Below are 13,472 nucleotides of genomic sequence, written 5' to 3' on the forward strand. Positions count from 1 at the left end.
TTTGTGATAGAGACATATCGCATCAGTGGCTCATGGATGTCAAGCTTAACTTTTATCCTCACAATCCTTCCCTCGCCCCATCTAGGGTTTAACATTACCTTCTCCACCATCCCTACTTTCTTTGCCAGCGATCGCATGACGTTTTCCCTCCTGTAGAGTGGAGGAAGATCCACGATCTGTATCCATACTGCAAGTTTATCCAACACCACTTCATCATATCGAGAATATCCGTCGTACTTCTCAATGAGCACACCATGGTCACAAAACAACCAAGGCCCCTCCTCTGTGACCCTCTTCCAATCTCCCATGCAATTAACTGTTAAGGAGAATAGATTTTCGCCCAGTGGTTTAAAGCTAACTCCCTGTGCTAAGCTCCATGCAAGTCTCATCGTCTCATAGAAAGAACTCCTACTGAAGGGCTTATCCGTATGCACCGTTGCCAGAGCCACTTAGTTTTAGATGGAGTTAGTATTTCCTAATAAAACGTCAGGAGATGTGGCTGGGCGCTGGTGTTCCTTTGTACAAAGTTCATGATGCAATCTCAGCCACTCATCCTCTCCTGAAAACCATACGATATTCGTTGCACCTGTGAATGGACGCCGACGAGCCGTAATAATTTCCCGCCGAAACCAGGCCGGCCCCGAAGTAAACCTCACCTCAGGGCATCTCCAGCCGTTGGCCCCCCAGGAGGGGCAAAAAATCGCCCCCTGGGGGCGTAGCGGCGCTAAACCGCGCACTGGGGGCGTGATGCCCCCCAGTCGCGGCGCCCACGGTTAGTCAAAAAAGTCTAATACGGCGCAAAAACGACTCAAATTTAACGCAAACATCGGCGAGTTCGTTCAAACTTAAACATATTTTACAAAAAAAAGAAAAAAAAACTACCGCGGGCTACCCCGCCGTCTCCCTTGCCGCCCGCCCACGCGGTTCTACATGCCGAGGAGGCTGTAGAACCGCGTGTAGTCACCGCCGTCGTTGTCATCGTCGTCGTCGTCGCCGCCCCCGCCTACGCCTCCGCCGTCCCTGCTGCATCCCTCCCCCGGTTGGCGCGGCGGGTTGGACGGTCCGGAGGAGTCGTCGTCGTCGTCGTCGCTGTCGAGGACCACGACGCCGTGCTCATCCTCGCGCCCACGCTTGCGGGCGGCGATCTCCTCCAGGGCCCGGCGCTGCCGGATCGTCTCGTCGCGGAGGTAGTCGTCTCGCGCCCACCGCATGGCGTCCTCGTGGGAGAAGCCGCTTCGGGCTATCTCCTCGTACTCCGCGGGGAGGCCGGGCTCCGGCTTGGGCTCTACGAGGACGAAGCGGCCGGTGGGTGGAGAGGCGTTGGCGCCGATGCGGACGCCGGAGCTGCCGGTGCGCGCGGCGACCGGCGTGCCCTGGGGCTCCGGCTTGACGGGGCGGAGGCAGGGCGAGCCGCCGGACGAGGAGGATGACCCCCCGATCTCCATGCGCTCGGGGTCCAGGAGCTTCCCCGGCGGCGTGAGAAGGAAGGGGGAGCGGGGTACTCGAGGCGCGGTGTGTTGCCGCCCTCGATGTACTCGAGGACGGCCTCCAACGTGCGCCCGGGTACACCCCACCACCGACGCCGGTTGGCGGCGTTGAGCCTGCCGGAGGGCACGACGCCGTTGGTGGCCTCGAGCTGCTGGGCGTGACGGCGGCGGAAGTAAGGGTCCTAGAGCGGGCTGTCGGGGACGTATCGTGGCCCCTCCCTCGCCGCACGCGGCAGGTTCGAGCGGATGCGTGCGATTTCCGCACGCTGCGCCGCGCCGGTGGGTACCGGGGGCACCGGCACGCCGCCCGCGCTGATCCTCCACGACCCGGGCACCCGCATGTCCGGCGGGACCGGGTACTCGGCCTCGTAAAGGAGGCGAGCCTCGTCTTCATGAAGATGGCGGCGGCCGAAGCCGTTCGCCGCCGCGCCGTCGCCTGGGAAGCGCTCGGCCATGGGTGTGAACTGGAGACGGCGAAAGAGAGGAGAGGAGAGGGAGGAACGACGATGGCGGGAGAGTGTGAGCCGCCGAGTGCGCCGGGGCGCGTCCTATATAGGCCGAGGCACCGCCCACGCGCGTGGCACCGTGTGTACGCGTGGCGGGCGAGGGAGGGTGAGGGGACGCGCGTCGTCCGGTCTTCACTACGCCGCCCGTGAGGCATCAATGGCGCAGGCTGACCGGCGCGGCAGCTTTGGCATTGATTCGCCACGGGAAACGAGGCGATGAGGACGACGAAGGGCCGAGAAGAGAGCCGTGTCGCTGACGCGGCGGGCCCGCGGCTTCTTCGCGCCAAAAAAGTTTGCCCGGCTCCCCCGAGCGCCCCCCCAGCGCGCCGGGTTCGGGCTGGGTCCGCCAGCGCTGTTTTCGGCCCAAGCTGGCAAAAATCGGGCTCGTGGGGGCGCGACTGGGCCTTTTTTCGGCGCCGGCACGAAAAAAACGCCTGGGAAGGCCTTCTTGGGGCGCGGCTGGAGATGCCCTCAGAATCGCGGCATTGGAGAAGAGCAAGGAAACCTGGACGTAGCTGGGCTATCTTGGTAGGTCGGCCGGGACCATCTGCTTATCCTGCCGGAATCCCCGTGTGTGGCATGCGTTGTACGGCGTGAACGGCAAGGTGCCGGTATCTCCATCTCCAAACACAGGATCTGTCCAGCAAAGGCGTCCCTCTCCTGGGCCCTGGGAGATCTGAATCTTGCTTGGAGCATTTTTCCATGGCGACCCAGGCCGGCTAAATTTCGTGTTTTGACCCTTTTCTAAAATCTATTCAAGATTTGATCCTAGTTTGAAAATTTTTCGAGATCTAACCCTTTTGATACCGTCAGAGATCATGGCGATAAGGGATAACAGCCTACCACCAAGGACCCTGGCGGTAGGGTTGCATGCCCTACCGCCAAAAATCTCGAAGTATTGAACACAGTGCGTGCTCGTGCCTACCGCCAAGCACCTTGGCGGTAGGGTTGTGCAGGCTACCGCCAACCCGTTTGGCGGTAGCGTCGTTTCCTACCGCCAAAGTCCCTGGCGGTAGGCTGTTAGACCCTACCGCCATGGACTCTGGCGGTAGCAAAAGGGTCAGATCTCGAAATTTTTTCAAACTAGGGTCAAATCTCGAATAGGTTTTAGAAAAGGGTCAAAACACGAAATTTTGCCACTCAGGCCAGACGGGATCATCTTGTCGTACGTTGAGCCAGTGGGTGGTGCCGTGGTGCTACATGCGAGCACGTGAGGCGCAGTGGGCGGCTTCCGGGCACCAGCCGGTGTTCCTTTTTATCGGCCTGGGACCGGTGTTTGTGGAGGATGCCCTGTGGGCCAGGACGCGCCGCCGGACGGACGGTCCGCCACAAGCAGGCAGGGCACGACCCCTACCGGCGTCCAAGGGAGAGGCCAGTTTGAGACAGTCAGTTGGCCGTTGACAGCCTCCAGGAGCCAGCCGGAGATCAAAACCAAAATTTACAGGGTTGCATCCTTCTTTTATCCCACTTTCTTTTCTTTTGCGGGGTATTTATCCCAGTAACTTCTAGTTGGGCTGATCATCTAAGAAAGACATGCAGTTGCACCACAAGAAACTAGCTACTGTTATCTCAAATCTCCATATTCCCTGGATAAAATGATGCAACAGGCTCTGGAAACTAAACTGGTGGTGCATTATGTTTACTGCCACTATTACTGAGTATTACTAGTTTTTTCGAAGAAAACAATGGTGTTGTGTTGTCGCAGTCATATATATGGAACCAAATTCTCACAGAGCCTTTTCGCAAGTGACGATTCTCTTTGTTTGTCATTCCTTGAGTACACTAGTTAAGCTAAGCGGCCGTGCACCATTCCAGATCCTAATTCTCCGGAGGAAACAGACAAGACAAACTGCCGCTTAGCATCCCGCAGAGTACGTTCCATTCAATCTTATAAAGGTGAAATTAAGAATCATGAATAAAAAGAATGCCCTAGGCTGAGTTAGTTCCATTCAGACTCCGAGGCATGCACGTGCGTATGCTGAAGTAGTACAGGAAGTACTAGTTTTGAAATGGCAACGGGAATGGTGCATCGAACAAACACACCCCCACTCTTGGACGCTGGCTCATTCAGTCTTGTATTCCTCGGCTGTATTTTAAAACACGGGAGACCACAGAAGACGACACTACTGGAATCGTTTTCCTCCTGTCCCTGGCGGCTGGAACCCTAGCCGCCGCCAGGAGACCCAATCTTTCAGCGCCGTCCTCCGGCGGCTTCCCTCCGCCGGCGACCTCGGTCGTCTGTGGTGAGGGGGGTCGCCGGATTCACTCTGTGCATTTGAAAACCGAACCGAAAAACCATACCGAAAATAAACCGAACCAAACTGATTTTATGGCTTTTATGGTTTCTGGTTTCGGTATGGTATGAACTTTTCATACCAATTTGAACTTCGATTTTTATGGTATATACCGAAAAACCGAGCGGTTAACTGAATAAACCGAAGTAAAAAATAAATTTATATTTCTTGAGATGAAGAACCATAAAAGTTGTCATTTTTCTTGTACATGAGTTAAATTCACTACTAAGCACGTAAATTTTTCTTATAACATAGTCATTTTCTCCTTTTAAAATGCTAAGCACGTCCATAACCATCAACAGATGAATCAAAGCATTCATATATACTTATATATGTAGTCATATAATATTTGTGTAAAATAGTATGTGTTTTGAGTCATAAATTTGCAAATTATTATTACGTCATTTTCAAATTCGCGTCAACTTTGGTTTCTATGGTATATACCGAAACCATACCGAAATAATTTGATATATACCGAAACCGAACCATATTTTATTTTCATACCGTATTTACCGAAGTATTAATACCGTACAAACCAAAAAACCGTATAAACCGAACCATTAAACCGAATAAACCGAACGCACAGGGTGACGCCGGATCCACGCGTGTGGATCGTTTTTACTCCCTCGTAGTTTAGATTTTTAGGTTGTTCATCGTCTTTGTTTCGGCGGCGACGATGACAGCGCTGAATAAAGATTCTTCGGATCCTTCCTTGACAAGGCCATTGGTCCTATGGTTGGGGATGGATTTGGAAACCAGTCTGTTCAAGCAAGGATGGCGTGGCGGCGGCGGCATCCTCGTGGTGGACCTGTGTCCTCGGGCTCCGCCGTTGCGCCGGCGTTTGCTCCAGCATCGGCGCGGAGCTTGGGAGGTAGTCCAGGAGCGGATGCAGATTGTGGTCTGCATCGACGACATCTGGAAGACGGAACATGTGTTGGGTTCGTGGTTTGTGGATGGCAGGTATGGTTTCCTTCCGCGACGTCTTAGTCGCGGTGGGGTGCCAGATCTGGAGTTCGATGGCGTGTCCGGGGTGTTGCCCCGGTCTGATTCGTTCAACGGTAAGGGCTTCACTTTTGGTGAGCCATCTTGGAGGTCCGCAAAGCTGCATATCAGCGATGGAGCCGCGTCGAGCTCGGATGAGGAGGTAATCCATCATTCTTTTCTTCGGTGGCTGCTGTCGTGGTGCCGGAGGCAGGTGATGGGTGTTCGTGTCAAGCTCAGAGATGTTCTGCTATCTTTTCAGTTTTGCCATGTCGGTTCTTACGTGACTTGTACTTTAATCCTTATGATATGAATGAGACACGTATTACCATGCAAAAAAAAAGACGACACTACTGCTAGTTATTTAAACTGAAATACAGAAGACGTCCCCACAAAAATAAATAAATACAGAAGACGGCAGTACTGTTAGTTTTAGTTTAAGAGCAATATGGAAGACGGTACTACTCCCTCCGTTCATAAATAATTGTCTTTCTAGATATTTCAACAAGTGACTACATACGGAGCAAAATGAGTGAATCTACACTATAAAATATGTCTATATGCATCCGTATGTAGTTGTCCATTTGTAAACTCTAGAAAAACAAATATTTAGGAACGGAGGGAGTACTTGACAGTACAAACATGATTTTTTTTTAAGTGTTCCATGCAGGGCACTTGATCTGCGGAGAAAACATAAACAACACAGCGGCTGTACCCTGTACGTATCACCCTACTTTTTTTTGCAGAACTTCCAAACGAATTGGTCATGACCACTGCACGACCGCACGAGGTCGACCAGTTAAACAAACAACTTGGCTGACTGTACCCAGCAACTTGCTTGGCCATGCAGCCGGAGCAAGCACCGCGCTATGCTAACTCGAGACGATGTACTGTCGTGGGCTGTAATTAAGCACAACAGCCTGAGTGTGCCGTTGGGGTTCCAGTTCGGTGGATCGTGTCACCGTCCGTCGGCCGTGCCAAAATTGCGCCGAAAGACACGACGATCCTACGCCAAGCTAGGCAGCCCTGCGCCTCCGGATTCACTGAACGAACTGGAGCGCATGCAGACAAGGAGCTAGTGCTTGCTGGACGCTTTTCTTCTTTAATCGATCCAACAGGTATGCACGGCACATGACGCGCGGGCGCAGCTGGAGGCAAACCAACGGCTGCCCGTGGCCCGGCGTGGTCGGCCGCCGGCCGGGACCGCCCAGAATTCAAGCGAGATTCCTCTGCCTTTCAGCGGAGGGCTTGCAGCTGTTGTTGGTGGTGGACCTGTAGGCGCGCGCGGCTCCCGAGGAAGGTCGCGTGGTTGCGGCCGGTGGCGCCCAGCACGCAGCACGGAGATCCTCCGAGATCCCCTCCCTCGTCGGCATACCAGTTTTACGGTGGTGATGCAGCTGGCAACGGCGGATCCTGTCAGTCGCTCTGGATCCACTGGATCCAGTGTGCACGTACGGCTTGGTAAAACGGTAAAGAATCTGCAGTAGTACTAGTATCATTTTTTTTAGTCCACTACTACTATCATGTGCAGCCCTTTGATAAATAGTCCGTCTGCAGCATGAAAATATCTGATCGTAGATCCAACCCTTTGGAATAAAAAAAACCACGTAGAACTCCAGGACGCCGCTAATGTAATGAGGGCACCATATACGTCAGAAAGTGGCAAATATATAACGGTCAATGCTCTATGAATCCGACCACAGTCCATGGTTATCGGCACGCGAAAAATGGACGGAATGATTTGACGGGTCTTGTATTACTACTACTAATTTTTTCCGGTCGTTTGGCTGCCACTAAGCATGCTAACTCACCCATTGACCAATGGCGGTGCGGGAGATAAGCTTGATCTAGAGATAACATTACTTCTTGAGAGTACATCTCAACCTGCACTTGGCCACGGCATCATGGATTGGCTCCAGACTGGTCATGCATGCATGGCGAGACTAGCTGCCATCCATCAGATGATCAGATAAGATATCTCCTAAATTAATCTGCTAGCTCCAGGACAAAGCTTTTGTGTGCTGCGACAATGTCAACTGTGGCCAGGAGGAGCTAACTAGCTTGCCGCATGCATGTTAGTGTTAATCTATTCTAGTAGGTCAACTAAGCAGGAAGCTAAGCTTTGGGTTCAGATGGACCTCCGCGTTCTGACCAGATGAGCGTCAGCCACATTTGGGATACAGCTCAACAATGGAAATGCGCGCATGCCTGCTTGCTTCCGTGCGGGCTATCTGGGACGTTGACTCGTCGGCCCGATCGGGTTCTGAATGTGGAGGAGGCGTCACGGGAGAGAGATGACACGTCTAAGGGCTTGTTCGGTTGAGGTGGATTTGAAGGGGATTGAGGAGGAATTAATCCCCTGCAAGCCAAAATCCCTGCAAATTCCTTCCAATCCACCTGGGGTTGGGATTAACCGAACAAAGCCTAAGGATGAGGATGTGGGAACTCAATTAGCAATCCATCAACCCAGCGTTACACTAACACGCTTCGTATTTTGATGTTAAAAATACATGCTTCGTATTTTTTTTGTCAATCATGATGATGACTAGGGTAATCGAAACTTTTGAGGATGGATTCCTTTTGCAAGAAAAAGATCCATATAAGTATATTTTAAAAGCTCATCAAATATAAAGCACCAAAAACATAAGTAAAATCACATCAAGGTCCCTACACCATAAAATCACATCAAGTTTGCCCTGGCTAGTCAAGCAAAGGGGAAATATGCTTCGCGTTCTTCTACTGGTGATGAGGACGAATATGTTTGGCAACCAATCAAAATAAATCAAATTGAGTACAATGAAGTAAAGAATAACAACAAAGATTCTTATTGAAACCACTTCGACGTCGGCGAGGAGCTGGCCCTTCACATTCCTTGCAGCGGCTCAAGGTGGACACCGGGGGCAGCTCTGGATCTGCAACGTCGCCATAGCCCCCATGCCGACGCAGCACGGGCACGACCAGAGCATGCCCCTTCTGTCCCGCACATAGCTCCGCCAGGGCGGCACAGTTCTCTCCGCCCCTACACTGTCCCCATCCCCGTAGGTCGTTGCTCCGCACGGGCAGTGGTTGGTGCTAGTGCCTGCGCAGCCGGCCCGCACACGCACTCCGGAATTGAAGGCGCGCGTCGCCCGCCGCGAGAGGCAGCGCATAAGGGAGAGGGATACGACCGCGTAGTCCGTGCGCCGTTGCCGCAGGATGCCGGCGGAGCCCGATGATGAAAAGCGGCTCCTCGCTTGGGTCTACCGCCAGTCGCACACGACGGGGGAGACGGACGCTCTCCGCCTACGACGGAAGAACACGAATGTGATCTGGCTTGCCTCGGAGCGCGAGGTGAAGGAGGCAGCAGCGAGGCGGCTCGGCTCGCAAAGTTGAAGCGCCAGCATGACAGGGCCATACGCCGAATGAAGGGGCTGATCATCCTCTCTGACTCCAACGACGACGGAAACAACAACCATAGCTCGATGACCAAGATCCTCCACCAGTCGCGGACGCCTATAGCTACACCGGCGATCGGAATGGGAAAGGCCCGATGAGAAAGTGGTGAAGACGCTCCTACTTCTATGTTTATTATCGCTTTTAGTTGTTGAAGCTAAGAACTTCCTTCCCAGGTGTGGTGAAGGTGGTTCATAGCCCTCTGACTGAAGCTCAAATTATTCAGTAGTTACGGGAGTTGGCACCGGGTAATTTTTAGTGGTCTTTGCTGAAGTTAACTGATCAGTCCTACAAAGTGGAGTTTCCGTCTAAAGAGGATCAGTTGAGAATCCTCAAATTTGGCACGAGTAGAGTCACTGGAACAAGTCTTGTGTTGCAGTTTGATGAGTGAAAAAGAAGGAGCCTCCGGGTACGCCGTTGACTCGGATTTGGGTCCGTTTTTCGGGGGCGCCATCTGAACCACTGGATAATTTCTTGGTCACATGGAGCCTGGGATCCCTTCTTGGCAAGACAGAACAGGTGGATATACCCTTCACACACGCTCATGGGGTGGCACATTTGCTTGTAAGTGTTGCTAACATTGAGTTCTTGCCGGATGTGGTAAGATGGACTCATGAGGGCATCGTGTATATGTTGGATGTCGAGTATGAGGATCCTAACTTATTTAAGGAATTTGAGGAGACACATCATATGGATACTTCTGAGGGTGGAGGTGACTCCGGGTACCAGGATGATAATGCACAGAACAATGGTGATAAGGCTAGAGGGCCTTCAACTTTGTCTAAAGCAGGAGGGCCTGCTAATGAGAAGTCTCCAGTTTTTGTTCTGACCAACATGATGCAGCTTGGATCCTTGGGGCTTTCTCCGCGCCTCCTCGTCTTTGGAGTGATCGAATTGACTTGGACGACCGTCGGAACTTCTTCCACTGGTGGTTGTGGGGTGCGAGTCTTTGATTGTGCTGGATGGACAGCGTGAAGCCGGTGGACAGGAGGCCACCACTGCCCCCTCTTCATCTCCGTTGCGTAGGCCGGAGGTGGCACCTGCTTTGGACGCCATGGAGGGAGAGGCGGGCATATGGTCCAGCCTTCCTCCTCGACTTCTTCTTCTGTGCTGATGGGGCCCAAGGAAGGGTCTGCGGCCTTGGGTTCCCGAGGGGGACCGGCGGACCTCGGAGGGGCATGCGAGCAGGAGGCCTGCGCACCCCCTTCTTCCCCTCAGGCGATACGTCCTCTGTCGCCTCCGGTGACGCCGTCACCGGCGACGGCAACCCTGATGGGAGGGACGGCTGGGGCTAGCAGCCAGGGGCCCTGTTCGCCCTTCCTCGCTTCGACGCGACATCCTGCGGCATCGCCTGTTTTAGATCAGAGAGTATTTCAGGACATCTTGTAATAACAAGAGCAACTGGGGATGACAATATGAACGACATGTGTAGTAGTTATCCAGAGGGATTTATCGATGGAAGTGAATTGCAAAAGTGATGGCACATAGTCTCGAGAGCACATCGTAGAGTATCTTCGGAATCTTCTGGTCCAGCAGGCGATCATTTGGACTGAAGGGCCCTCCGGGATAAAGTAGTTACGAGAACCTAGAGTCAGATTTAGTAAAATCATTTAACCCGCGAAGAGAAGAGAGATCAGAGTCCCAGAGCATAGGCGAGGAGTAAAAGATCCTAGTGCCACCCAATGGCGACGTGGGCCCGGAAGACACACAGCCATGTTAGTAAAAGTTTTTGCAATGTCTAGACTCGACTTCGGCCAAGGTGTGTGGAAGGGGGATTCCTACAGGCAGTCGGCTCTGATACCAACTTGTGACACTCCCGATTCAATCGTACACTAATCATGCACGCAAATGTGTACGATCAAGATCAGGGACTCACGGGAAGATATCACAACACAACTCTAAAAGTAAAATAAGTCATACAAGCATCATATTACAAGCCAGGGGCCTCGAGGGCTCGAATACAAGTGCTCGAACATAAACGAGTCAGCGGAAGCAACAATATCTGAGTATAGACATAAGTTAAACAAGTTGCCATAAGATGGCTAGCACAAACTGGGATACAGATCGAAAGAGGCGCAGGCCTCCTGCCTGGGATCCTACTAACTACTCCTGGTCGTCATCAGCGGCCTACACGTAGTAGTAGGCACCTCTAGTGTAGTAGGAGTCATCGTCAACGGTGGCATCTGGATCCTGGGCTCCAACGTCTGGTTGTGGCATCCGAGAAGAAAAGGAAAGAGGGGGGGGGAGAGGGAGCAAAGCAACCATGAGTACTCATCCAAAGTACTCACAAGCAAGGATCTACACTACATATGCATGGGTATATGTGTAAAGAGGCAATATCGGTGGATTGAACTGCAAAATGCCAGAATAAGATGGGATAGCTAGTCCTGTCGAAGACTACGCTTCTGGCAGCCTCCGTCTTGCAGCATATAGAAGAGAGTAGATAGATGTCCTCCAAGTAGCATCTCATAGCATAATCCTACCCGGCGATCCTCCCCTCTTCGCCCTGTGGGAAAGCGATCACCGGGTTGTCTTTGGAACTTGTCTGGGTGTGTTTTATTAAATATCCAATTCTAGTTGTCATAAGGTCAAGGTACAACTCTGGGTCGTCCTTTTACCGAGGGACACGGCTATTTGAATAGATAAACTTCCCTGCAGAGGTGCACCACATAACCCAACACGGTGGATCCCCTTTGGCCGGACACACTTTCCTGGGTCATGCCCGGCCTCGGAAAATCAACACGCAGGGGTCTAAATCCTATGCGCGCAGGGGTCTAGGCCCATCGCCCATTGCACACCTGCACGTTGTGTACGCGGCCGATGAGCAGACCTAGCCTCCCTTGTACAAGAGCAGGCGTTCCAGTCCAAGCCGGCGCGCGCCGCTCAATCGCTGACGTCAAGAAGGCTTCGGCTGATACCACGACGTCGAGTGCCCATAACTGTTCCCGCGTAGTTGGTTAGTGCGTATAGGCCAGTGGCCAGACTCAGATCAAATACCAAGATCTCGTTAAGCGTGTTATTATGAAGTAACCACGGGCGCCGACCAGGGCCAGGCCCACCTCTCGCCTAGGTGGTCTCAACCTGCCCTGTCGCTCCACCACAAAGTAACAGTCGGGGGTCGTCGGGAACCCAGGCCCACCTCTACCGGGATGGAGCCACCTGTCCTTCCAGCCCCCACATCGAAATTACTTGCGGTACTCAACGAGCCAACCCGACTTTAGTCACCATCTGTATAGTATGTATATATGTATAATATATACCCGTGATCACCTCCCGAGTGATCACGGCCCGATATAGGAAGGCAGGTTGAAGAAAATGTAGGGCCAATGATGATAAACTAGCATCCTATACTAAGCATTTAGGATTGCGGGTAAGGTAGCAACGACTGTAGCAACAATGACAGGCTATGCAACAGAATAGGAGTAATCGAACAGTAACATGCTACACTACTCTAATGCAAGCAGTAGAGAGAAGAATAGGCGATATCTGATGATCAGGGGGGGCTTGCCTGGTTGCTCTAGCAAGAACAAGGCGTCGTCAATTCTGTAGTCGAACTGGGCAGCAGTAGCATCGGTCTCGTAGTCTACCAGAGAGAAGAGGGGGGAGAAACAGTAAATACAATGCAAAAATTAGCATGACGATGCATGACATGACAATAAGCGGTGTTAGGTGTGCCCTAACGCGGTAGTAGGTGATACTGACAAAAGGGGGAAACATCCGGGAAAGTATCCCCGGAGTTTCGTGTTTTCGAACAAATGAACTAGAGGTGAAATGTTGCGGGTTCACTATGCTAGGGACGCGTGGCGGACGAACGGGCTGCGCATCCGGTTTCATCTCGTCGTTTTGAGCAACTTTCATGTACAATGTTTTTCCATCCGAGCTACGGTTTATTTTATATTAATTTTAAAAGATTTAATCATTTTTAGAATTTATTTAATTATTTTACATCAACATTATCCCGAATAGTGTATGCTGGCGTCAGCATGACGTCAGCAGTCAACAGGGCGTTGACTGTGTCAAACTGACGTGTGGGTCCCAGCTGTCATTGACTGTTAACTAACCTACCAGATTAATTAACTAACCTAAGTGATTAGGTTAATCTAATCAGGATTAATTAAGTTAATTAATTAAGTTATTAATTAATTAATTTCTTTATTATTATTTTTTTTATTCTCTTTTTTTTATAAAATGTTTAGGGGGCGGGGCCCCTTGTCATAGGCCCCTGGGCCATAGCGGGCGTGGGCGAACGGGCGACGGGCGCCAGCGCCCATGTAGAACCAGGCGTGCTGGGCGCGGTGATGCAAGCCGGCATGGACGGGCGGAGCGGGGGTGCCGCGGCGGATGTGTTGGCTGAACGGGGCGGCAGCGGGAAGGAGAGAGCCCGGGGTGGGTGCCGAAGTTTGCCGCCAGCGCGGCGATGGCCCGCGGGGCCAGAGGCGGAGGCGGGGCACGGGGAGAGTGGTGCAGGCGCGCGGGACGGCAGGGGCGGAGCACGGTGAGCGCGGGGTGAGGGAGAGAGGAGGACCGAGGTCCTCACCGCGAGGCGTAGGGACGGGGCAGTGGGGCGCGAGGTGAAGGTCGGAGACGTGCGCCAGAGGGGAGGCAGTCCGGCGGGGAGGTCCAGCGAAGGCGCTTTGGGACGTCGGCGATGGGGGTGCATGGGCGATGGCGCGCGACGGGTCGGGGGCGTCGGTTGGCCCCGATCCAGATCCACTCGGAGCGGGGCCGCCGGCCGTGCAGGTCACGCGAGGGGCGAGCCCCCCTGTGGGCTT

Source organism: Triticum dicoccoides, chromosome 2B (genome assembly GCF_002162155.2).
Source record: "Triticum dicoccoides isolate Atlit2015 ecotype Zavitan chromosome 2B, WEW_v2.0, whole genome shotgun sequence".
NCBI lineage: Eukaryota > Viridiplantae > Streptophyta > Magnoliopsida > Poales > Poaceae > Triticum > Triticum dicoccoides.